The 24,236-nt window shown below is 41.7% G+C and overlaps 1 long non-coding RNA gene across 1 annotated transcript in view; it reads right to left on the bottom strand.

Moving 5' to 3' along the window:
- Window positions 1-12,578: 12,578 nt before the first annotated feature.
- The window catches only part of LOC133774929 (uncharacterized), a 31,875-nt gene continuing 20,217 nt past the window's right edge, over window positions 12,579-24,236 (bottom strand). Inside the window, exons 3-5 of the long non-coding RNA XR_009868185.1 lie at window positions 19,753-19,844; window positions 15,229-15,317; window positions 12,579-14,467 (exon numbers count right to left, since the gene is read on the bottom strand). This is a non-coding gene — a long non-coding RNA (uncharacterized LOC133774929). The remainder of the gene's footprint in view (window positions 14,468-15,228; window positions 15,318-19,752; window positions 19,845-24,236) is intronic.

Raw genomic sequence — 24,236 nt, forward strand, 5'->3', positions numbered from 1 at the left:
TCATCAGTAAGTTTCAATTATTTTCCCTTTAAAGAAAAGGCCATTAGGATGCCATTGTGTGAATGTGTCCCACAAATTGAGCACAAGCATAAACAGATACAGTGGTCATATAGTATGGCCATTTTTTTTGCAAGAAACTCTGAGCTCTTAGGATATGAGACACCAAAACATTAAAGCTATGAAACTGGCATACAGACTGAGTCTCAGGATATGCACTGGTCTACAAGAAATAAAGGAAGAAGGAGTTGCACAACAGATCCCTCTTCTAATTACTCAATCTCTCCCCCAACTGAAGGTTTGCTTCACAAGAGATTACCCACAGACCTAAAGCAATAAACATCTTGAATTTCAAACCCCATTTTCCCATCTCACATATCCTTCATAAATCTCAGCTGTGGTGAATGTATCTCCTATTTTTTTTATAAGAATGACACTTTTGAGAAAATTTTGGCAATGGTCACTATTAGTAGTTCTTCTGCTGACTATCTAAATTGGAGTAAAGACAAATTAAGATAGAATATTAATGTCTCTATGAGCATCCTTCAAAATGTTTGTGGAAAGTGTATACCATGAAAGAACTTTGCATGGATTTCAGGATCGTTTTGCATCAGAATAAATTCATACTAACTTGTTACAGCATGTCTGAACAGGATCTAGTTTGGGGCTCTAAGAAAGATAAGAAATTAGTTTGTAAAAAGAGTCCCTGTTAGAGCAACATGAATTTTACTAAAATTGAAGCAAGAACAAATAGACCAAATTTATTGTAAGGTCTGATGGAAGAATGGTGAGATCACTGATAATATTTGAAAAGGTTGTGGGGATAGTGCCCCAAATAAATCAGGAGTTTACAAATGGATAACTTGTTTTAAGACGGGTCAAGATGACATTGAAAATGATAGTGACAGCAGCAGACCATCCACATAAATTTGTAAGGAAAAAAATTGTTATTGTCCATACCCTAATTGAAGAAGACCCATGATTAACAAGAGTAACAATAACCAATACCATGCATATTTCAGTTGACTCAGCTTACATGATTCTGACTGAAAAATTCAAGTAGAGCAAAGTTTCAACTCAATAAATGCCAGAACTGTTGTGCCCAGATTGGCAGTAGACAGTAACAGAGATGGAAATTTTAAACAAGTAGGACAAAGATCTTGAAACATTTATTTGAAGAATTGAAACAGATGAAACATAGCAAAATAAACTTATCTCTTAGCCCCCTCCCCCCAAAAAAATGGTCTCCAAAACCATGGCTTTACCAGTATGATCCTGAAGACAAAGCACATTCAAAGCAGAACTACCAGGAGGTGGAAGTGGTTCAGTCAAAGCAAAAGTGAACCAGCCAAGAGTAAAGGGCATAGCAATGATTTTTGCATTTTGCTTGCTGACTTTGTGGAGGGCCAAAAAAGAGAACATTTGCTATTATAGGAGTGGTTTGGGCCAGTGCTGTGGCATTGGCGATAGTAGATTAAGCCTCTGCCTGTGGTGCTGGTATCCCATGTGAGTGCCAGTTCAAGTCCCAGCTGCTCCTCTTCCAATCCAGCTCTCTGCTATGTCCTGGGAAAGTAGTAAATGATGGCCCAAGTCCTTGGGCCCCTGCACCCACGTGGGAGACCCGAAGGAAGCTCTGGGTCCCTGGCTTTGGATCAGCTCAGCCTTGGTCATTGCAACCATTTGGGGAGTGAACCAGCAGATGGAAGAGCTCTCTTTCCATCCGTAACTCTGCCTTGAGAAAATTTTTTTTAAAAAAGGAGTGGTTTGAGGAAGTTAGCCAAAGTTTTGGCAGAAACATTACTGAGAAAGCATCACCTGAGAGTTCTGTACCATGAAAATGCACCTACTCATTCCTATTCTCAAACAAGGGCAATTTTGCAAGTTTCAAAGGGAAATCATTGGGCACCCACTTTACAGTTCTCTTTTGGCTTCTTCTGATTCTTTTGCTTCTTAATCTTCCAAAATCTTTACAGATCACTATTTTCTTAAGTTAGTAATAAAAAAATGCTTCACTGATATTGCTAAATTTCCAGAACCCCAAGTTCTTTAGGGATGGACTAAAGGGACGGAATCATTGCTTACAAAAGTGTCTTGAATTTGCTGAAGCTTACATTGAGAAATAAAGTTTATATTTTTGATTTTTTTCTTTATTTGTATTTATTTTCATACACTTGAAAGGCAGAATTACAAAGAGAGGGAGAAGGGCAGAGAGTGAGAGAGAGAGAGAGAGAGAGAGTTTGACCATCCACTGATTTATTCCTCAAAAGCCTATAATAGCCAGGACCCGGTCAGGCCAAATCCAGGAGCCAGGAATTCCATCCAGGTGCCCCACTTGGGTGGCAGAGGCACAATCACCCAAGTCATCATCTGCTGCCCCACGAGACACATTAGCAAGAATTTGATGGGAAGCGTATAGCCAGGATTTGATCCCAGACCCTCTGTTGTGGTACATGAATGTACCAAGCAGCAGCCTAACTCATGGCACCACAACACTTGCCCCTTTTTGTCTTTTAATTCAAGTTTTTCATGAACATTTTGAAGGTCCTTTATATATTTTTTTAAATGGCAAACTCACTTTATTTATTTATTTTTAAAAATTTATTTGACAGAGTTAGACAGTGAGAGACAGAGAGAAAGGTCTTCCTTCCGCTGGTTCACCCCCTAAATGGCCGCTATGGCCGGAGCCATGCTGATCCGAAGCTAGGAGCCAGGTGCTTCCTCCCGGTCTTCCATGCAGGTGCAGGGGCCCAAGCACTTGGGCCATCCTCCACTGCCCTCCCGGGCCACAACAGAGAGCTGGACTGGAAGAGGAGCAACCGGGACTAGAACCTGGCACCCATATGGGATGCCAGTGCTGTAGGCGGAGGATTAACCAAGTGAACCATGGTGCTGGCTCCTCACTTTTTTTTTTTTAAGATTTATTTATTTACTTGAAAGCCAGAGTTACACAAAGAGAGAAGGAGAGGCAGAGAGAGAGAGAGAGAGAGAGAGGTCTTTCATTCACTGGTTCACTCCCCAGATGGCCGCAATGGCTGGAGCTGTGCCAATCTGAAGCCAGGAGCCAGGAGCTTCTTCCTGATCTCCCACACGGGTGCAGGGGCCCAAGGACTTGGGCCATCTTCTACTGCTTTCTCAGACCATAGCAGAGAGCTGGATCGAAAGTGGAGCAGCCAGGACTCGAACCGGTGCCCATATGGGATGCCAGCATTGCAGGCAGCAGCTTTTACCCACTATACCACAGCACCAGCCCCTTTTTATGTTTTCATATAAGAACATACTTTGCTCTTTTTTTTTGACAGAGTTAGACAGTGAGAGAGACAGAGATAGAGAGAAAGATCTTCCTTCCATTGGTTCACTCCCCAAATGGCTGCTATGGCCAGCGCGCTGCGCCAATCATAAGCCAGGAGCCAAGAGCTTCCTCCTGGTCTCCCATGCGGGTGCAGGGCCCAAGCATTTGGGCCATCCTCCACTGCCTTCCCGGGCCACAGCAGAGAGCTGGACTGCAAGAGGAGCAACCGGAACAGAACTGGCACCCCAACCGGGACTAGAACCCGGGGTGCCGGTGCCAAGGGCAGAGGATTAGCCTAGTGAGCCGTGGCGCCGGCCTCAAGAGATACAGGGCAACCTCCAAAATGTGAGACTGGTAGATAATTTCCAGAGTTGGGCCACAGCTGCTTCCATCTGGCTCTGAAGACTGGAAAAAAGCTATTTATCACCAAAATATCAGTAGACAAATGCCTTATAGTGAGCAAGTGCGCAGTATCCACTGAGGAATGCAATCTCAACCGTTTACTCTGGAGAGAGGAGACAATTAAAGGAGAGCAGTTGAAGTGATGATGTTTGACCTTTGCAAGGATCAGAGGTGAGACCTGCAGGCACAGAAGCACACTTTCTATGCTAGTGGGGAAACAGGCAAAGCTGTACACCCACCCACAGCTACCACACACACGGCTGGCAGGAGGAAGCACTGTTTTGAGTTCTGCACTTGAGGATGAGAACACCATCCTTTTGGCATCAAGTGAATGACTGATCCATGCTTTCTCCATTTAACTCAAATGACTCCCTACTTTCAAATTACATGATCAAGGGGCATCAAGGGCTCTGGGAAGGAATTGTGCTTAGTAGTGTAACCCTTCCTCTCCCATCAGTAGCTTGAGGAAGTTCTGTACATCATAATGTGACCTTACCGTGGCTCACGCTCTCAAGATGAATAGGACAGAAAAGACCACTGCAGAAAGCTGTTTGCTACTTGGTAAAACTATTTGCTCACACTGTGTGAAATGAAACTTGTTTCTGAAGGTTCATGAAGGCCATGAGATGCCAGAAGGCATTAGATACATAATTTAGAATACTCTCTGCTGATTTTAAAGAGGCCTGTAGGGAGATCACTTCCTGGGATAATTTGTGTTGCATTTAATGAAAGGCACAGAAATCAGAAAAGAAAACCTGGGGCTGCGTGGATGGAGCCTCACTGGAGTGCAATACGCAAGAGCGGTCACAGAGTCCTGAGGTCTGCTACTCACCTGCACAGGTCCAAAGAGTGGATTTCTTCTGTGTTGCAGGGACCAAGGTCAAGCATAACAAAACACAAATGTGTTTGTTGGTAACAGGTAACAAGATACCTTTCTGGTGACCTGCAAACTTGTTTCCTAGGATACATTCTGCCCATTATCAGGGTATCTGGGAGGCAAATTCATAATCAAGTGTTGCTTGTAGACAAGGATTCAGAGCAAAAGAATTGGATATACATAAGGAGTGTTTCATCCAGGAGGCAAAGGCTTCTGAGTGGAATGTGCTTTTCAGGTGATCTGAACAAAAGTAACCCTCAAAAAATGATTCTCTCCTCCTCAAAGACTTATTCAGCAAGACAGTCTCCCTTTCTAGCCTCCCCTTCCCTAAATCAATGCAGATTATCTATCTGCTGCATTTTCACCCATGCTAATCCTATTTGTCTTCAGACAGAGCACAATTCTTACTGCTTTGTTACATATACAGTCAACTTCCAGAACCTGTCTGTGGTCCTTGGCTCATCTTGACTATCCCTTTTTTGACAGGCAGAGTGGATAGTGAGAGAGAGAGACAGAGAGAAAGGTCTTCCTTTTTGCCATTGGTTCACCCTCCAATGGCCGCTGCGGCCGGCGCATCGCGCTGATCCGAAGCCAGGAGCCAGGTGCTTCTCCTGGTCTCCCATGCGGGTGCAGGGCCCAAGGACCTGGGCCATCCTCCACTGCCTTCCCGGGCCATAGCAGAGAGCTGGCCTGGAAGAGGGGCAACCGGGACAGAATCCGGTGCCCCAACCGGGACTAGAACCTGGTGTGCCAGCACTGCAAGGTGGAGGATTAGCCTGTTAAGCCACGGCGCCGGCCTTGACTATCCCTTTCTTTTCAGCTCTTTATTTCTGGTTCTCAGAGGCCTACTGATGGTGGGTCTCTTCAATTTCCTGTTAGTTCTTCTTAGTTCCTCTGATGGAATGATTTTCAAGCTCTGGGAGCACTTTAATACATGTGTGACAACTTCCTACATCCTGCCTGAGGCGGGAAGATGCCTCCTGTAGCCTTGTTCAGCAACAATTATTCAGTTCATCTGTGGAATTCGTTTGCAATATGTTTTATTTATTTTGCCTCCACACATTCCCACCTTCTGAGAGGAAGAGGTGAACAAACTGCTCTGCCTTTCCCCACAAGAAAGCAATTTTTTCACCTTAGGTGGGCCATCTGCTTCTCCTAACAACTCTGGTTTGACTTGAATTGAATACATCTTGTCCTAGGCATTTTGCCAGGTGTAGGCTCCAGGAAATGGAGCAACTAAAAGTGGTTTCCTTATGATGTCAGATCTTTTTATTTTTTTGCAACTCATAGAATCAACCTAAAGGAAGTTTACATCAAAGTTCATAAGAGTAGTGACAGAATGGCAGGAGTTCCAGAGCAAAAGCCAGCTGTATAATTTCCTAAACCTAACCCCAGTGAGTATATAAGTAGATCTAGCCATGGGTATGGCAGATGAAGGACAAAACTGAGTATTTGCTTCAGGACCCAAAAGATAACACTACACTAAAGATTCTCTACCCTGGATGCACATCCAATTCAGTCTTCCTGCCTTAGTCCTGTTCAGCTGGTGGCTTCTGATAAGCAGCCATATTGAAAACAATTCCTCTGGGCCAGTGCTGTGGTTCACTTGGTTAATCCTCCGCCTTCGGCGCTGGCACCCCAGGTTCTAGTCCCAGTTGGGGTTCCAGGTACTAGTCCCGGTTGCTCCTCTTCCAGTCCAGCCCTCTGCTGTGGCCCGCCAGGGCAGCAGAGGATGGCCCAAGTGCTTGGGCTCCTGCGCCTCCATGGGAGACCGAGAGGAAGCACCTGGCTCCTGGCTTCGGATTGGCACAGCACCGGCTGTAGTGGCCATTTGGGGAGTGAACCAGTGGATGGAAGACCTCTTTCTCTCTCTCACTGTCTATAACTCTATTAAGAAATTAAAAAAAAAAAATTCCTCTGGGCCAGCACCATGGCTCACTTAATTAATCCTCCACCTGCGGCGCTGGCATCCCATATGGGTGCCAGGTTCTATCCAGTTGCTCCTCTTCCAGTCCAGCTCTCTGCTGTGGCCCAGGAAGGCAGTGGAGGATGGCCCAAGTGCTTGGGCCCTGCACCCACATGGGTGATCAGGAAGAAACACCTGGCTTCTGGCTTCAGATCACCATAGCTCTGGCCGTAGCTGCCATTTAGGGGGTGAACCAACGGAAGAAAGACCTTTCTCTCTGTCTCTCTCTCTCTCTCACTGTCTAACTCTGCCTGTCAATGACCTCTTCTTAATATCCTAAGCAATTGGGAGTGGAGGTGGGAATTATTCAGGGAAGAAAGTGTCAAAATGTCTAGTTTTAATCCTGAAGATGGTAAGCTATGGGAGGGTCTTCTGATTGGCCCACCCAGTGACTCACAGTTGTGACAAGGAGTGAGTCATGAAGAGGATAAGGCAGGCTTGGCCAGGCCACTATGGGCTACACATGCCAGTAGGGGTGTGGAGTTTTTCCTACTTTAGATCAAAGATAAAGTATCAGCAAGGGAAATATCAGTTAAGTGACTTTGAGGGGTAAAGTCAATAAATGCTTCCAAGAATCAATATATAAATATGGGAGCCATTTTATGGAGATGAGAGACAGAATAAATATGGTAATATCCTGAGACAGAAGAAAACAGCATTCATGGCTTTGTTCAAAGATATGTGGGAGAAGACCTTGAGACTTTCTGAATTCTCAGAGGGGATGGGCCAGGGCTGACATTCAGCACATACATACTGGCTGTCACCACAGGTTAAAGTATGCATATACATATACAGTAATACTGCACCAGTGGTTAGTGAACAGCTTGAACTAGACTACACATTACTAAATGACACGGGCTAGTTCACCCAGACTGTGGTGAGCTAAGTGGACCGAGGTCGTAGCTGAGGCAAATTCAGTACCTGCCCACTGCTGAGGAGGGGTGCAGGGTTGGCAGGAGTGGAAAAGGCTTGGTGGGGTCATAGCTGAAAAAGAAAGTATATAGTTTGGGAGAAGCATCCAGGATGTGCAAAGCAGCCCAACCAGTCAACCTGTTGCTAACTTAAGTGCCTAATCCCATAGCTAATGGCCATTGATTTAATGGGACAGTATTGAAAGGGGTTGGTGCAGTGTTCACTATAAAACTGCAGCTTAGAGATCAGCAGCATTTAGTTTAATGAGTATTTATTAAACATAAGACCAGACCAATAATTTTACAATTTTTTTCAAAAATTTATTTATTTGAAAAAGTTATATATAGAGAGGGACACACAGAAACAGAAATCTTTCATCTGCTGGTTCACTCCCCAGATGGCTGCAACAGCCACGGTTGAGTCAGGCTGAACCCAGGAGCCAGGAGCTTTTTCCAAGTCTCCCACATGGGTAGCAGGTGCCAAGTACTTGGGTCATCATCTACTGTTTTTCTCAGGCAGCAGGGAGCTGGATTGGAAATGGAGCCGCTGGGACAAGAATTGGCACCCACACAAGACGCCGACATCACAGGCAGCAGCTTTGCCCACTGTGCCACAACACCAGACCCAGACCAATAATTTCTTATTGCTAAAAGTCGGTCATGCTTTGGAAATTATTAGAATGATTTGAGAACACTTTCTCTTGCAAGTTATGTTCCATCACAAGCAGTTTCATAACATATAGTTTAGTTACAGAACAGAAGTGTTTTAAATTGTATTTATATTCTGGTTTATAAAAATGCATTACATTTATTTATAAAGCACATGTTGCCATACATGTTGCTAAATCAGTTGCACACCATCCTCAGATTGGGCAATGTGGAACTGAGGAAACCAATGATTGAGCTGGTGTGGTTTGGGGTGGCTTCATTGTACCACGGCTACCCACTCTGGGTTGATCAGACTCAAGAAAAGATGAATGTCACTTGATTTACAAATGAAATGTTATTTTTCATTTGCAAGAATTCCCAATCAGTACTATTCTCACACTTCCTGAATGTTCAGTAGGTACCTGCTACGCAGCTGCAGGGTAAAAAGTGTGCAAAAGAAACGTCTGCATTAGGATATTAGTGACTTTCCCAGGCACAGTTCTAGGCACTGAGGATATGCAAGCAACTAAAACAAAATCTCTACTCTCTGGTAGCTAGCCATTTATGGGAGCTGGTGGTTGTTATTCAAAAGCAAATGCTAGATAGAACCGAGGAGGAAATTGTGATCTCATTTCATCACCCTCGCATTGTATACTCTGTGTTCTGTGGGGTAAGTTATTAGTACATCTTGATTAACACCTCAGAACATGGAGCTAGTTTATTCTGAGACAATTAGGCAGCAACCATAAGGCTGGGTGCCAGGAAAGCGGCTCATCCCTAAATATACTGCTTCTTTGTCCTGATCAGCATTTTCCAATGAGTGCTTCTTGTAATCCAGTCCCTAACAATATTTAATTTATAAAAAGTTCAATAATCAGATAAAGTTGACATAAAATTTAGTTCTTACAGATTCACAATGAACTGGCGTATTAAATATAATCTGTATGAATTCACATCAGTTTAAGATTCAAGATTTGTACGTCTTCATTTTTTTCAATTCTTTGCTTAAGTCTTCATTCCTCCACATTGTAGGTTATTTGGCATCTTTTCCTGAAGGCCTCTCCACTTCCCAAATCGTCCAGGAACTTTGGAAACTTACTTAATTCAAAGAGAGTAGTTTTGTTTCAGTGTTCTGTGTAGAACAAATTGATGAGAAGATGAACAGGTTCTGGTTTTAATCATTACTTCTACAGTGTCACTGCTGAAAACTGGCTCAGACAGACAGAGCCCTTGTCCTACTGTAAGAATATCCTTGCTGCCCCCAGAACCTTGTGCAAGCACCAGGATGGCACTGTGAACATGGACTCCCAAGATGACAGCTTATTGAATTCATACCCACATAATCAGCCACTGTTCCTCAAACAGGGTCAGCTGTGCCAAGATGGTCAGGTATAATTGGGTTTCTAACCACAGCCACACACAGTACCTAGAACAAGCTGTTCCCCACAGATCTGTAGGCCCCGGTGTTGAGTTTGCCAATGAGCCAGACAGACTCCGTTTTTATTGCTGGGGGCACCTCAGTCAGGGCTATCCTGGCTCCTCAGAAAGTTCTAATTAAATTTAATCTCAAATGGGAAGGGAGTAGAGTCTTGATCCTTTTCCTCCTGGAAGATCCTTAATCCTAGGCGTTTAATTAGCATTTCCAGGGGATACTAGAAAGAACAACTTTGTAAGGTCACAAAATGTCTTTTTCCTCAGAGTGTCATGCATCTACCACCTCATGTTGGCACAATGAAGAATATTCAGGAAATATCAAAGCTCCAGGGGGTCAATGTCTTAGTCTATCTATTTAAAAACAAGTTTCAAATCAGAGTCTGAAAAGTTAGAACACTTAAAAGTCATTGGCTATAAATAGTCTTATTCAGATGGTTTATCAGATTTCTTATTTGAGAGGCAGTTGAAATATGGAAGGATATGAAGCATGGCATTAATGAAGTTTTGTTCGAGCAAAGGATAGAACAAAAAAGAGCAGAGAATTGACAGAGATTTTAGGATATTGGTACAACTGAGCATTGGAAGGAACCCCTGCCACAGGGGGAAGGGGCAATGAAAGAGGTAGATAAAAAATTCTGCCTTTAGGACTTAGTGTGGTAAATGGGACATGGTCTATCTTCAGAAGTTGCTATCCAACGCAACCCATGTTCTGGTTTGCCTCAGAGAGAATCAGACTCCCAGAAATCCCCTCCTGAATTCCTACTATTAAACTAAAGCTCTCAAACTGTCTAGGCTTCTAGGTAAAGCAGTCCTGTTTTCTCAGTGAGGCACCTCCTGATGAATCTTAATCGTTTAGGTCAGGGAAGAAAATCACAGCATTTACGGAGATGACTTTAGACTCAATAATTTTGTGACCCCCAAAACCCATAATTTCTATGAGGAGAGGAAATACATTGAACTAATATGACATTTTTAAGCCCTTCATTTTCATATATACTTGGATGCTTCCGTTGTAGGGTAGCTGGGTCCACATTCTTTTCTCCACAGCAACAAGTAATTTGGGGCTGCTGTTTGGCATAGCAGATAAGGCTACTGCCTGCAACACCAGCATCTCTTATGGGCACCAGTTTGTGTCTTGGCTGCTCAACTTCCGATCCAGCTCCCTGCTAATGGCCTGGGAAAAACAGCAGAAGATGGCCCAAGTTTTTGGGCCCCGCTACCTATGTGGGAGACTTGAAAGAAGCTCCTGAATCCTGGCATTGGCCTGGCCCAGCACTGGCGATTGCACCAATCTGAGGAGTGAACCAATGAATGGAATATCTCTCTCTCTCTCTCTCTCTCTCTCTCTCTCTCTCTCTCCCCCCCTCTCTGTAACTCTTTCAAATAAATAAATCTTAAAAAAAACACACACACAAAGAATTCAAGGAGAGATGTAGATAAAGATTAGCAGAAAAGCAAGATATATATACATGGAGAGCAAAAGTACACAATCAGGAATGAGTGTAGGCAAGCTCAAGAAAGGGCTGCACTCAACAAGGTTTGGGATTGTTCAGTTAGATGATCTGGAGGCATAGGGGATGGTTTCTGGGGCCTGGTTTAATTGAATATTCAAAGGAGGATGGGGCTTGATTACACACATTTTCTTGCCCTTTTTTGGAAATCTTGGATTGTCATAGAAGCAGGCACATCATAGGAGTGTGGAACATGGTAATTGTATTATTATGACATTATAATATACTAAAGGTCATCACTAGGATTCAGCCATACATATTGAATATTTTCAGTTGGCACTGGTTCTAAGTAGTTGGATCTTGGCAGTTGAGGTTGTTCACTACACAGAAGGGAGGATTTTGGACAGTGCATAGAAAAGGTGTTTGCGAAGTACATGGAACAGAAGGGCATTAAAGGATCCATGCGGTGCTGGCAAAACTTAACTCCTCCCTGCCAGTGCTACCTCCCAGCTTATGGCACTTGTATTTTTTCAAATATTTTACATGAAATAATTTCAAATATGAAATAAATCATTTAACACTGTTAAAACTTTCTCATGTCAAATTATTTACTCTTCAGCCAAACTGGACCAATCATCACAAGTCACTTGGATTACACTACGGAAATAGAGGGAAAATTCTATAAGGTGATAACAATCTGGTGACAACTTTTGTTAATTCATCCCTAACATTCTTCTTTACATTATTAATATTAAAGGCAAAGATTAGCTTGCTATCGGATAGAAGACAGTGCTATAGAAAGGTTTTTTGTTCATAGAGCTATTATGTTTTAGATTTTCAGTGGATATATTTGATTCCCACTTTAACACATACATACCTACATCCTATGGGATAAAAGTTATGTTTCAATAGGATTGCACTGTAAGTAATGCATGTCATATGTTTAGAGATGAGCGGGACACTTTTCTCCATTGCTTTCTATTTCTTGGTGTTTTATATGTTCTGTTTAATACATATACCCATAAAGGGAGTTGTTTTTAGTTATCTAGTTCTATCACTTCTCGGCCTTTTGGCTAAGTTCTAGTTCTGTGATTTGTTTATTTTTCCAACTTGCAGATTCTCTTATTTGGATTTCCAAACATGTAATTTTGAGATGTTTTATTAATGAGTGAGCAATAAAATAATAATTTTCAGCTAATTTAACACCTATAAGTTTCCCTGCTTGCAATATAAAAGAAACACCCTTGGCCAAATACAGGTCTGTTCTTAAGTACTGCTAAACTGCCTTAAATTTAAATTCTCTTATTTTATAAAATAATTATAGGCTCATTGTTTATCCTTTTATACAAAAGTGGTGTCTGATTCAGGACACATTTATTATGTGAACATGTTTATTATTTTTAAAATAGTTATATTTGTGAAATTATATAAAGAATATGTGCTTGCAAATCAACAGTTTCAATCAACCTGAAATATAAATGCTTAAAAAGATAGTTGCCGACTTTCTGAACACAAATGCCTATAACACCTTTATTCTTAATTGCTAAAAATAGTAAACAAAAAGACAATCCTTCAACAGGTATAAGACTTTTAAAAGGGTGGTATTTTATACAACAGAACATTATTCAGAGATAAAAAGAAATAGATTATTGAGTCACATAAATAAAATTGAAACTATGTCATTGTAAAAATTAAAAGAAAAGTAAGAAAAGGAGGGAGAGTGAGGGTAAGGGGGGATAGGGTGGGATGTATTATGCACTTAAAATTGTGTATATGAAATATATGAAGTTTGTTCCCTTTTTTTAGAAATAAGAAACATTTTAGATACATGAGTGAGTCTTAAATACATGTTGCTAAGTGAAAGAATGTATTTATCTACAAGGTACAAAATGATTCTAATTATATAGCATTCTAGAAAAGGGAAAACTATAGAGATGGTAAAAAGAGTAATGATTGCCAGAAATTCAGGGCAGAGGGCAGGGGAGGGCTGAATGAGTGAACACAGGAGCTGTTTTAGGGTGGTGAGACTATTCTCTATCATAATGCAATGGTATGAACATGACACTATGACTTTGTCAAAACCAACTGATGGAACTTTAATGCATGCAAATTAAAAATAATTATCTAGGAGGTGGGAGATCCCAAGATGGAATGCAGAATGTGACAATGCAGTCTAATTGTATTACAAATATATGCAGTCACCTTACTGAAAGGTGTGTCTTAGGGGAGGGTGGGGAGTGCTGACGTAAGCAACTTTATAAGTGAGAGGACGCTATAAAATTAAGGCAAAAGACACTGTATATAAGAATTCTACTCTAGTTGATGGAATTGTGTACCACAGAATAGTGTTAACAATTCTGAAAGTGTTATCCATGTATACTGGAATTGAAGAATTAAATAAATAGCAGATAGTGGGAGCCAGTTTTCTCACTGCTGGAGTGGGAGATTACAGAGATTAAGGGGAACAGTTTAGAAGGACTCCTGCAACAATGGATTAGAATTGGAGAATCAGCAGAAAGTCATGTTTAGGTTGATACAGATACAGAGGTTCCATGTAGAAATGTTTATGGATATATGTATATATCTGGGTCAGTACATACACACGTATTTTTTTTCTCTGTCAGCTGAGAGGACCAGGAAGCAAAAAACAATGAGCCTATCTCACACTCATATTTTGGCTTCTAGTTCCCTTCTCTGATAAAAAAGACCTGAGATTCCTTGGAGAAATGACTGATTCCAGAACTGAAACAAGAAAGGCCCGAGATGAGCTTGGAGTATCTTGTAGCAACAGAAAGCATGGAGACAATAAAAACAAAGATCAACTGCTTTGATGGGCATATGTCAAAGGGACACAGAAGGCAACTAAAAAGCACCTAATGGCAAAGCTGGTACATTTGAATAACAAAAAATATTTTAAGTAAGATTGGATCATAATCCAAGCTATAAAGTAAATATATGTGAATTCAGATACAAGTAAATAAATGAAAGAGAACAGACAAATTTCATGTACAGAAGACTCCCCAAAAAATTATGTAGCTACTGTGCTTTCAGGGAAGAAGGAACAACTCCCCACTTATGTGGGGCCTTTGTGCAGTGACTTCCTTCCATAAAGTGTAATGGATAGAGGCAGGGTGAGAGTGGTGGGAGAAAAAGAGCAAACCTACAGTCAATAAACCTGATAAAAACTACCTCATCCAGGTGACCAAAGTTAAAATCAGCAATGGTAATTCATGTTCATAGCATGTACATGGCTTGTAGGTACAGGCATCCTGTGATCTGATAGAAATGGCACTTTAACTCTTTTTCTACAAAGCACATAATAATCATTAGAAGAACATTAAATCTCAATTGAGAGACATTCTACAAAATACCTCCTCATGTTCCTCAAAATTGTTATCACCAGAAACAAGGTGAGAAAACAAACTGAGAAACTGTCCCAGCCAAGAGGGGCCCATGGAGATACAAGTGTGATGTGATGTGTTGGAGGGGATCCTGGAACAGAAAAGAAGAAATTAGCTAAAAGCTCAATAAAAATGAATTCAATATGGACTTTAATTAATAATGTATTGATTTTAATTCACTAATTATAAGAAATGTACAACACTAGTGTAATAATTAAATAATAAAGGAAAGTGGGTATGTGGCATACAGGAAATCTGTACTAAATCAGCATTTTTCTTTTCTGTAACTCTAAAACTTCTGCTATGGTTTGAACGTGTCCTCCAAAAGCCTATGTGTTGGAAACTTAATACTCAAATTCATATGCTGATGGTTTTACAGGTGGGGATTTTGGGAGGTAATTAGGGTTACATGAGATCACAAGGGTAGTCCCCTTGATGGGATTAGTGTCTTTATAAGAGAAGGGTGTGTGTCTAGTGCAGTTACGATGTTGTTTGGGACACAGGCATCCTGTATTGTAGTTCTAGGTTCAAGTCCCAGCTCTGCTTCCAATTCTAGCTTCCCACTAATGTGTACCCTGGGATATTACAGTAGGTGATGGTTTGAATAGTTGAGCTCCTGCTACCCATGTGGGAAATCAGGACTGGGTTTGAGGCTTCTACCTTCAACCTGGCCCAGACTCAGCTTCTTACAGGCATTAAAGAGTGAATCAGCAGATGGACAATCTTTCTCTCTCTTCCTTTCAAATAAATAAAAAGTAATCAATTAATTAAAGAGACACCTGAGTTGGCATACCCCTGCTGTCTTGCTATGTGATGCCTTCTGTCATGTTATGATGTGTCAAGAAGACTTACCAGATGTGGCTCCATCAGTCTGGGACTTCTCTACAACTTTAAGAAATAAATTTATTTTCTTTATGCATTATCCATTCCCAGGTGTTATGCTGCAGCAATACAAAATGAATTAAGACATATCATAAATTAAAAAGCTTATTTTAAAAATTATTCTGAGAATTATATACTCATAGAAAATAGAAAATAGAAGAGACCATAAAAATCATTCATTAAGTCCTTATTTTTAAGGAAGACCCTTCTCTCTGTCTCTCTCTCTCTCTCTCACTAACTCTGCCTATCAAAAATTTTTTTTTTATTTGAGATACAGAGGAGAGAGGGACAGACAGAGAGCTCTCCTCCATAGGTTCACTTCCCAAATGCCACAGGGCAGGATTCAGGAGTCAGGAGAGCAAAGGTCTTCCATGTGAGAGCAGGAACCAATTAGTTGAGCCATCACCACTGCCTCCCAGGGTCTTCATTGTCAGGCAGCTGGATTCAGGAGCCAGAACTGGGACTCAAACTCAGGTACTTCAGTGTGGGGCATGGGTGTCCCAATTGTTAGGCTGAATGTCCACTCCCTAGGCTCCTTATTTTGCAAAGGTGAATACTGAGTCTTTACAGAAAGATTCAGAAGTCAAGCCTGGCAGGAAGCCTGACTTTTGGTGAGGGCCTCGAGGAAAGTGTGGTAAGCTGCTGAATTTTGTGTTCAATGGCACTACAATATCATCAATGGTACATGGTAGATAATCAATCAATAATTATTGAATGAGTAATTCCCAAGAAACTATCCTCTATACAAAAATTCCACCCATTCACTTGATTTCACCCATTCACTTTATTTATTTATTTATTTATTTTTGACAGGCAGAGTTAGACAGTGAGAGAGAGACAAAGATCTTCCTTTCCATTGGTTCACCCCCCCAAATGGCAGCTACGGCCAGTGAGCTGCGCCGATCTGAAGCCAGAAGCCAGGAGCTTCCTCCTGGTCTCCCATGCGAGTGCAGAGCCCAAGCACTTGGGCCATCCTGCACTGCCCTCCCGGGCCACAGCAGAGAGCTGGACTGGAAGAGGAGCAACCGGGACAGAATCGGCGCCCCAACTGGGACTAGAACCCCAGGGTGCCAGCACTGCAGCCAGAGGATTAGCCCAGTGAGCTGTGGTGCCAGCCTCATTCATTCACTTTAATCATTAACTCATTCATTCATGAAACTAAGATTTACTAAGCTCCTGTCACTATACTTTTACTTCTAGAATTATAATCACTTAGAAACTCTATTCAAAAGTCTGATATTTTGTCAATTTTCCATGTCTGACTTTGTAGAAATTTCTAAACCTGATTTAGTTAAGGAAACTTAAACTTGGTTTAAGTTAATAAGTTTCTAGGTAAGAATTGTTTCAAGCCAAATAGTACCAAAAATAGATAGAATAGGCAAATTAAGATTGTATAATCATTATTATACAATGTATCAAAGAGATGCCTGTACCACCATGTTCATAGCAGGGCTGTTCACAATAGCCAAAATGTGGAATCAACCAAGGTGTTCATCATTAGATGAATGGATAAAGAAAATGTGGTATATACACACAACAGAATATCATTCAGCTATAAAAAAGAATGAAATTCTACCATTTGCAGCAAAATGGATGCAACTGGAAGATACCATGTTGAGTGAAATAAGCCAGACCCAGAAAGACGAATATCACATGTTCTCCCTTAATTGCGGGGAGCTAAAATTTTAAAAGAAAAAAAGAAAAAAAATAAAGCAATGTCTGTGTGCATCAGTATTGCTGCAAATATAGTTTTGTAAAATTTTGTTTTATACCTTTGTGAAACCAATGGTTAAGAATGTTATGCTGGGCCCAGCGCTTTGGCTCACTTGGCTAATCCACCACCTGCAGCGCCGCATCCCATATGAGAAGGTAGGGAGAGAGGAAAGAATGTAATAGTACGTTCTTTTTTTTTTTTTTTTTTTTTTGACAGGCAGAGTGGACAGTGAGAGAGAGTCAGAGAAAAAGGTGTTCCTTTTCCATTGGTTCACCCCCCAATGGCCGCTGCAGCCAGTGCGCTGCGGCCTGCGCACAGCGCTGATTCAAACCCAGGAGCCAGGCACCTCCTCCTGGTCTCCCATGCTGGTGCAGGGTCCAAGGACCTGGGCCATCCTCCACTGCCTTCCAGGGCCACAGCAGAGAGCTGGATTGGAAGAGGAGCAACCGGGACAGAACGTTCTTAAAAGTGTATCTACAGCCGGTGCCGCGGCTCACTAGGCTAATCCTCCGCCTGCGGCACCGGCACCCTGGTTTCTAGTCCCGGTCGGCACCTTTCTCTGTCTCTCTCTCTCTCTCTTACTGTCTAACTCTGCCTGTCAAAAATAAATAAATAAATAAAAATTTTAAAAAGTGTATCTACAGGCCAGCGCCGTGGCTTAACAGGCTAATCCTCCGCCTTGCGGCGCTGGCACACCAGGTTCTAGTCCCGGTCGGGGCACCGATCCTGTCCCGGTTGCCCCTCTTCCAGGCCAGCTCTCTGCTGTGGCCAGGGAGTGCAGTGGAGGATGGCCCAAGTTCTTGGGCCCTGCACCCACATGGGAGACCAGGATAAGCACCTGGCTCCTGCCATCGGAACAGCGCGGTGTGCCAGCCGCAGCGCGCCTACCGCGGCGGCCATTGGAGGGTGAACCAACGGCAAAAAGGAAGACCTTTCTCTCTGTCTCCCTCTACTGTCCACTCTGCCTTTCCCACAAAAAAAAAAAAAAAAAACTAATTAAAATAGAAAAGAGTAATAATTTTGTGGATCCCAGAGAACATCTGTGGTTAATTTACACTCAAATTATGGACTACAAGTTTTGTTTTGTTTTGTTTCTTGAGAGACAGAGAGCTCCCATCTGCGGGTTCACTCCCTAGATATCTACAATGGTTGGGGTAGACCTGGATCCAGAGCCTGGAGCTGGGAACTCAATCCAGGTCTCCGACATGGGCAGCAAGGACCTCATTACTTGAGCTGTCATAGCTGCCTCTCAGGATCTGCATTAGCAGGAAGCTGGAATCTGGAGCTGGAGCTGGAGCTGGATATCATACCCAGATACTCCAACACGGGACACAAGTATCTTAAGCCATATCTTAAAAACAAGGCTGAACATTGAGGCTACAACTTTTTTAAAAAGGTGTTTTACTTTACATTCTCCATATTTTCATTCTAACATTCCCCTTTATTATTTAGTGAAGCAATAGCCTAAGAGTATAGTTTTGTCTTGCTTTCTAGTTTGAGCTCCACTACTTATCAGCTGTGTGATCTAGGCCAGGTTGCCTAATTTCTTTTTAACTCTTTTATTTCATAAAAGTAAGTTGTTTGGATTAAGTAAGACAATATTTATAAAATGTTTAGTGCACTCAGCAATAACAGTTAATATTATTAGTAGTAGTATCTTTAACCATTATCAACCAACTTGATGCTAATACCTGTGAAATACTTTGGGAAGATTAAAGAAATAATCCAGGACCAAAAAGAAGACAATTTGGCACACTTAATTAATCCTTCCATCTTTCTAGGTTTGATAAGTGAGTAGGGTTGTTCTCCAACAAACCACAAAGTCCTGCTTGGGATCTGGGCACAGTGATTCTATGCATTTCCAGCCCAATGTTCCTTTCAGACTGCCAAGAAATGAAAAGAGGTTATTTTCAATTCCTTTCCTTCTTGGCATCTTTCCCTGCCAAAGTTTATTTTCATGTTAGCATCATTCATTCCAAATTCCACGGGTTCCTAAATCAAGACAGTTTTCCTTGACAGATTTCTCTTCTGATGTTCATTTTTCTGATTTTATTTTTATTGTATGTAAGGATCACGTTACTCATGGTGCTTACAACCTCCATATGTAAATTCTGTGAAAAAGTGCACCACTCCCAAGGGCTGTCTAACTCTACACTCAGGCAAGAGAGGACTTATATTTGCTCTTCTGATTAAAAGCTTTCCGTTAAGAAGACTCTCCCTACACCAGCCCCATTACAGCCAGGGCTGCTTGTCTGGGAATCCTGGCAGTCCCCAAGCTCACCATATTATGGAAACTGCATTCCAGTACGAATGCGTCCTGGAGGCATCCCTTTCTCTAGCTGTGGTAGCATCAGCTCAACGTCTTACACAAGAGCCACATGGTAACTCTGCTGTCTCTGTAGAGGCTGCACTTGAGAGTCTTCAGTGGAGTCTTGTCATACATCTCACTTTTGTGGCATAAAGTCTGGGTAACAGAGGTTACTTTGTTCAAACAGTTTGCAAAAAACCATTCTAAACACCTATGTCCCAGGCTCAGTGGAAATTTTAAAGGAAACTTCAAATAATTTTAATCAAAAAGAAAATTCTTTTACTTAGTTCAAAAATAATTAATAAAACAGCTTGTTTCTTCTTAACTGATGAAAGTTTCCAAGCTAGTTTTAAAAAGAAATTTTGTCTGTTTCTCATTATTATTTCAACAAACATATTGTAAATTAGGTTTCAGTCAGTGTAATTACTTTGCAATTCCTATGTCAAGGATATTCACATAAAACAAGCTCTACCTCTCTCCTGAGAGGATCTGAATCAGACGGCTGAACCCGGCTGCTACTTCTCTGCACGTTGCCAGTGTCAGTGATTCCAGAAGGATTTAAGCCTGAGGGAAAGGAGAGAAAGGGGTCAATCCTGGAATAGCGGAGCAGCAGGTTCTAAATCAGGGCATGTGCATGAGCTCCCAAGTGAAAAATCAGAGGGAGAGTTTCTGTGTGTTCTCATTTTTTATGCACACGTAAGAAGTCCAATGTCTGAAATTACTTATTTGTAAGGTATCTCCTGAGACTTCACCTGTTAGAAAGGATTTTGCTGTTGCTTCCCCCTCCCCCCCTTTTTTTTTGATAATAAAGGAAATACTAATTAGATTATTTTTCAGAAAACTTTTTTAGAGATTTATTTGAAAGGCAGAGTTACAGAGAGGCAGAGGCAGAGAGAGAAAAAGAGAGAGAGGTCTTCCATTTGCTGCTTCACTCCCCAAATGGCTGCAGCGGCCAGAAGCTGGGCACATCTGAAGCCAGAAGCAAGGAGCTGCTTCAGGGTCTCATATGTGGGTGCAGGGGCCCAAAAACTTGCTCCAGGCCACAGCAGAAAGCTGGATCAGAAGTGGAGCAGCCAGGACTCGGTGCCCATATGGGATGCCAGCACCACAGGCAGCAGCTTTACCCACTATACCACAGCGCCAGCCCCTACTTTTCAAATTTAATATGGATACATTGAATATAATTGCTAAACTTCTATATCAAATGTGTCTCTGCTTATGAATTGCTCTGTCACTAATTTGTGAGGATTTTCCATTTCTAACAAATCTGGTTGAACCTAAGAGTGATAAGATTACCTATATAAAAAAATAAATCACACACATAAAAATATAGCTGGGCATATCTTCTAAGATATTGGACAGTGTGGATGGTATTATTTTAAAATACAGGCTCCATGTCCCATAAAGAGGCTCACTGTGGGAGACTGCTAAAGTGTCTGAAAGAGATAGGTATCTCCAGAGGAACATAAAGCAGGGTTCAGCAAGAGGTCTAAGAAAACAAAAATGCCTTGTTTCCATATACAAGAAAACAGTGGTTCCAGATTTGAAACTCAAATTAAAAGGTCCAAGAACAGACCCTCCAATTGCAGGCCTTGGTTTGCAATTCAACTGTTTCTCAAATGGGCAGCTCTGCAATGGACATCAGGATGAATAACCAGGAGCATTTTTAAAGTGACAATGTTTAATAATTCTCCCCAGAAATTACAGGAAGCCTTGCAAGTAATAAGTAAATGTTTGAGAACGCAACCGGCTGGGAAGCCAGGGTCTAAATGTGCTTCTTAGGGGAAACTTTCCTAAATGACTCAGAACTTGAGTCAGAGACTGTTAAGCTGTTACCAGGAGCTGCTGTGTACCACCTGAAGCCAGCATGCAAGAAGCACAAGAGTACACATTTTGAATGGATTGGAGTGTTTCTGAATACAAAAATGAATCAACTATTTTGAGCAGCTGTTAATTCAGATACAAGAAAATAAAACAAAAAAGCACAATAAGGGAAATGAAAAAACAATTAGGCATCAAGAGAAATAAAAGTAAAGCCAACAGCGAAGAGAGAACTTAAACTTCTATTCAGAGAGTATTGATTTGCCTTGGCACTACACTTGTACATCTACAAGAGGTGGGATGCAGACTAGATTGTTTTTACTTGCTCAAATCCACAAATTTCTGTATATCTGTATCATACAAATAAATTCACTCCATATGTGACACAGTCTTTACTTAGTAAGAATCATAGGAAACTTCTTGATAAATATGCCAAGGAAATGTGCAATTGATGATACATACACCTCTCATCTCCCTTTCCTGAAGTTCATGGTACTTGTTTCAGCTGCAGTAAGGTACAGACAAAGCAAATTCAATCGCCCTCAGTGCTGGAATCTGCTTCCTTTTCTTTATTGACTTTCATTTTGCTCCATCTCCTCATTTATTGGGGTGTGCATGTCTGGTTTCCCGAAAACTGCTATCACCAAGGGCCTTCCACTGACCTCCATTCTTGAAATGCTCTTCCTTTAACTTCCTTGACAACACTCCCCTAATTTTCCCACTACTTCCTTGGCTAATCTTCGTCAGTTTTCTTCCCAGAGATCTAGCCATGCCTTAAATACCAGTGATCATTACAATTCTGCTCTCAGTCCTATTTTCTCCTCTATAATCTATGCTGAGAGGCAGTATAGCACAATGGTGAAAAGCACAGACACTAGAGCCACACTGCCTTGGTCTTGTCATTTTCTGGCAGAGTGTTGCTGTGTGATCTTATGCGGGTCACCCAACGTCGTCGATATTTCCTCATTTAGAAAATGGGACTATTAACTCTCAAAATACAACTCTATTATACAAACCATTATTTCAAAATAGTTGGTCATTTGCAGATGTTTTCTGGGGTGTGCTATAAGAGCTAAGTACACAAGACGCAAAAGAAATCAAAAGTTTATGTTCAGAAACAGTGAAGAAATTGGCACTCTAAGTTCAAAGAAAGTTAAGGACTCTTGGCATAGTGAGCTAAGAGGTGTGACTCGTGATTAAGAAAGATGATGGAATGACTAAGAAATAATGAGGATATGGCCATTTAACACATCCAATTAGTGTTGTTATTTCAATGAATCTGGGAATAAAGTTGCAAATATGTACTGATGCACAATTCTCTCTAATTTTGAGCAAATTATTTTTCTAATTATTTTGCATCATAGTGCACAAAATAATAAAATGCTGTTTTAATCCTAAAAAAAGTTATTTAGAAGTTTTAATCATGTCAGAATTCCAAATTGCATCTTTTGGGGCAGAATACAGTAACTTCAGTTCTGGAAAAAGGGAACTTAGCATCAGATCTAAGGTTGAAAAAAGCCTCAAAGATCTACACAGCTCTTTCCCCTATTTCTGGGGACTCCTATTTTTAAACTATTCCAGACACAAAAGATTCTAATATGCTTTAAAGAGCTTCTCCAGGGGCCCACGCTATGGCATACAGGGTTGAGCCTCCACCTGCCGTGCCGGCAACCCATATGGGCGTGGGTTCATGTCCCTGCTGCTCCACTTTTGATCCAGTTCTATGATGATGCACCTGGGGAAGTATCAGAAGATGGCCTAAGTACTTGGTTCCCTGCGCTCATGTGGGAGATCTAAAAGAAGCTCCTGGTTCCTGGCTTTGGCCTGGCCCAGCCCTGACCATTCTGGTCATTTGCGGAGTGAACCAGCAGATGGGGGAATCTCTCTCTCTCTCTCTCTCTCTCTCTCTCTCTCTCTCCTTCTCTCTCTCTGTCTCTGCCTTTCAAATAAATAAATAAATAAATAAATAAATAAATATTTTTAAAAAAAAGAAAATAAAATGAGACTAAGAAAAGTGCCTACTTCTTAGGGTTGTAAGGAAGAATAAATGTGTTCACATGCATGAAGTACCTACTGCCATGGCTACAACTATCATTCACTGAAGCTGAGTAACTCTGTGTCATTTAGCTGATATTATTTGATATTTGATTAGCTGATAAACTCTCTAGACCAGACTTTCCTGAATTCCAGGTCCATTTAACCAACTGTCTACTAAATATTCCCAACTGGATCTAGAGTGCCTTAAACAACATTCACCAACTAATTTCTATCTTCCCAGCACTGTTCTACTCAAAACATTTTTTTTTTGCTTCTAATTTTTATTTATTTAAGAGACAATGATGCAGAGGGAGATACAAAGACAGTAACAGACTGAAAGAGAACCCATTCACCAATTCACCCCACCCCTACAAATGCCCTCAACAATTGAGGGTGAGCCAAGTTGAAGTTGGCAGGCAAGAATTCAATCCAGGTCTCTTATTTGAGCCACCACTGCTACCCCCCAGGGGACACATTAGCAGGCAGCTGAAGTCAAGAGATGAGCTGTGACTCAAACCTAGGCACTCTGATATGGGATGTAGGCATCCTAAGAGGCATCTTAACTGTGGAGCCAAATGCTCACTTGCAGTGAAAACTTTTGTATCCTTCCTATATGAATAGGAAACTTGGAAAATTAATAAAATCTCTTTCCCTTCTTTCAACTAATTCCACCCCAAACACGTAATTGGTCAAAAAGTCCTTTCAGGGCCGGCGCCGCGGCTCAGTAGGCTAATCCTCCGCCTTGCTGCGCCGGCACACCGGGTTCTAGTCCCGGTCGGGGCACCGATCCTGTCCCGGTTGCCCCTCTTCCAGGCCAGCTCTCTGCTGTGGCCAGGGAGTGCAGTGGAGGATAGCCCAAGTCCTTGGGCCCTGCACCCACATGGGAGACCAGGATAAGCACCTGGCTCCTGCCATCGGAACAGCGCGGTGCGCGGGCCACAGCGCGCCTACTACGATGGCCATTGGAGGGTGAACCAATGGCAAAGGAAGACCTTTCTCTCTGTCTCTCTCTCTCACTGTCCACTCTGCCTGTCAAAAATTAAAAAAAAAAAAAAGTCCTTTCAGGTTTGCCTCTTGCTGTCTCTTCTGAATTACTCC

Source organism: Lepus europaeus, chromosome 16, assembly GCF_033115175.1.
Source record: "Lepus europaeus isolate LE1 chromosome 16, mLepTim1.pri, whole genome shotgun sequence".
Lineage (NCBI taxonomy): Eukaryota > Metazoa > Chordata > Mammalia > Lagomorpha > Leporidae > Lepus > Lepus europaeus.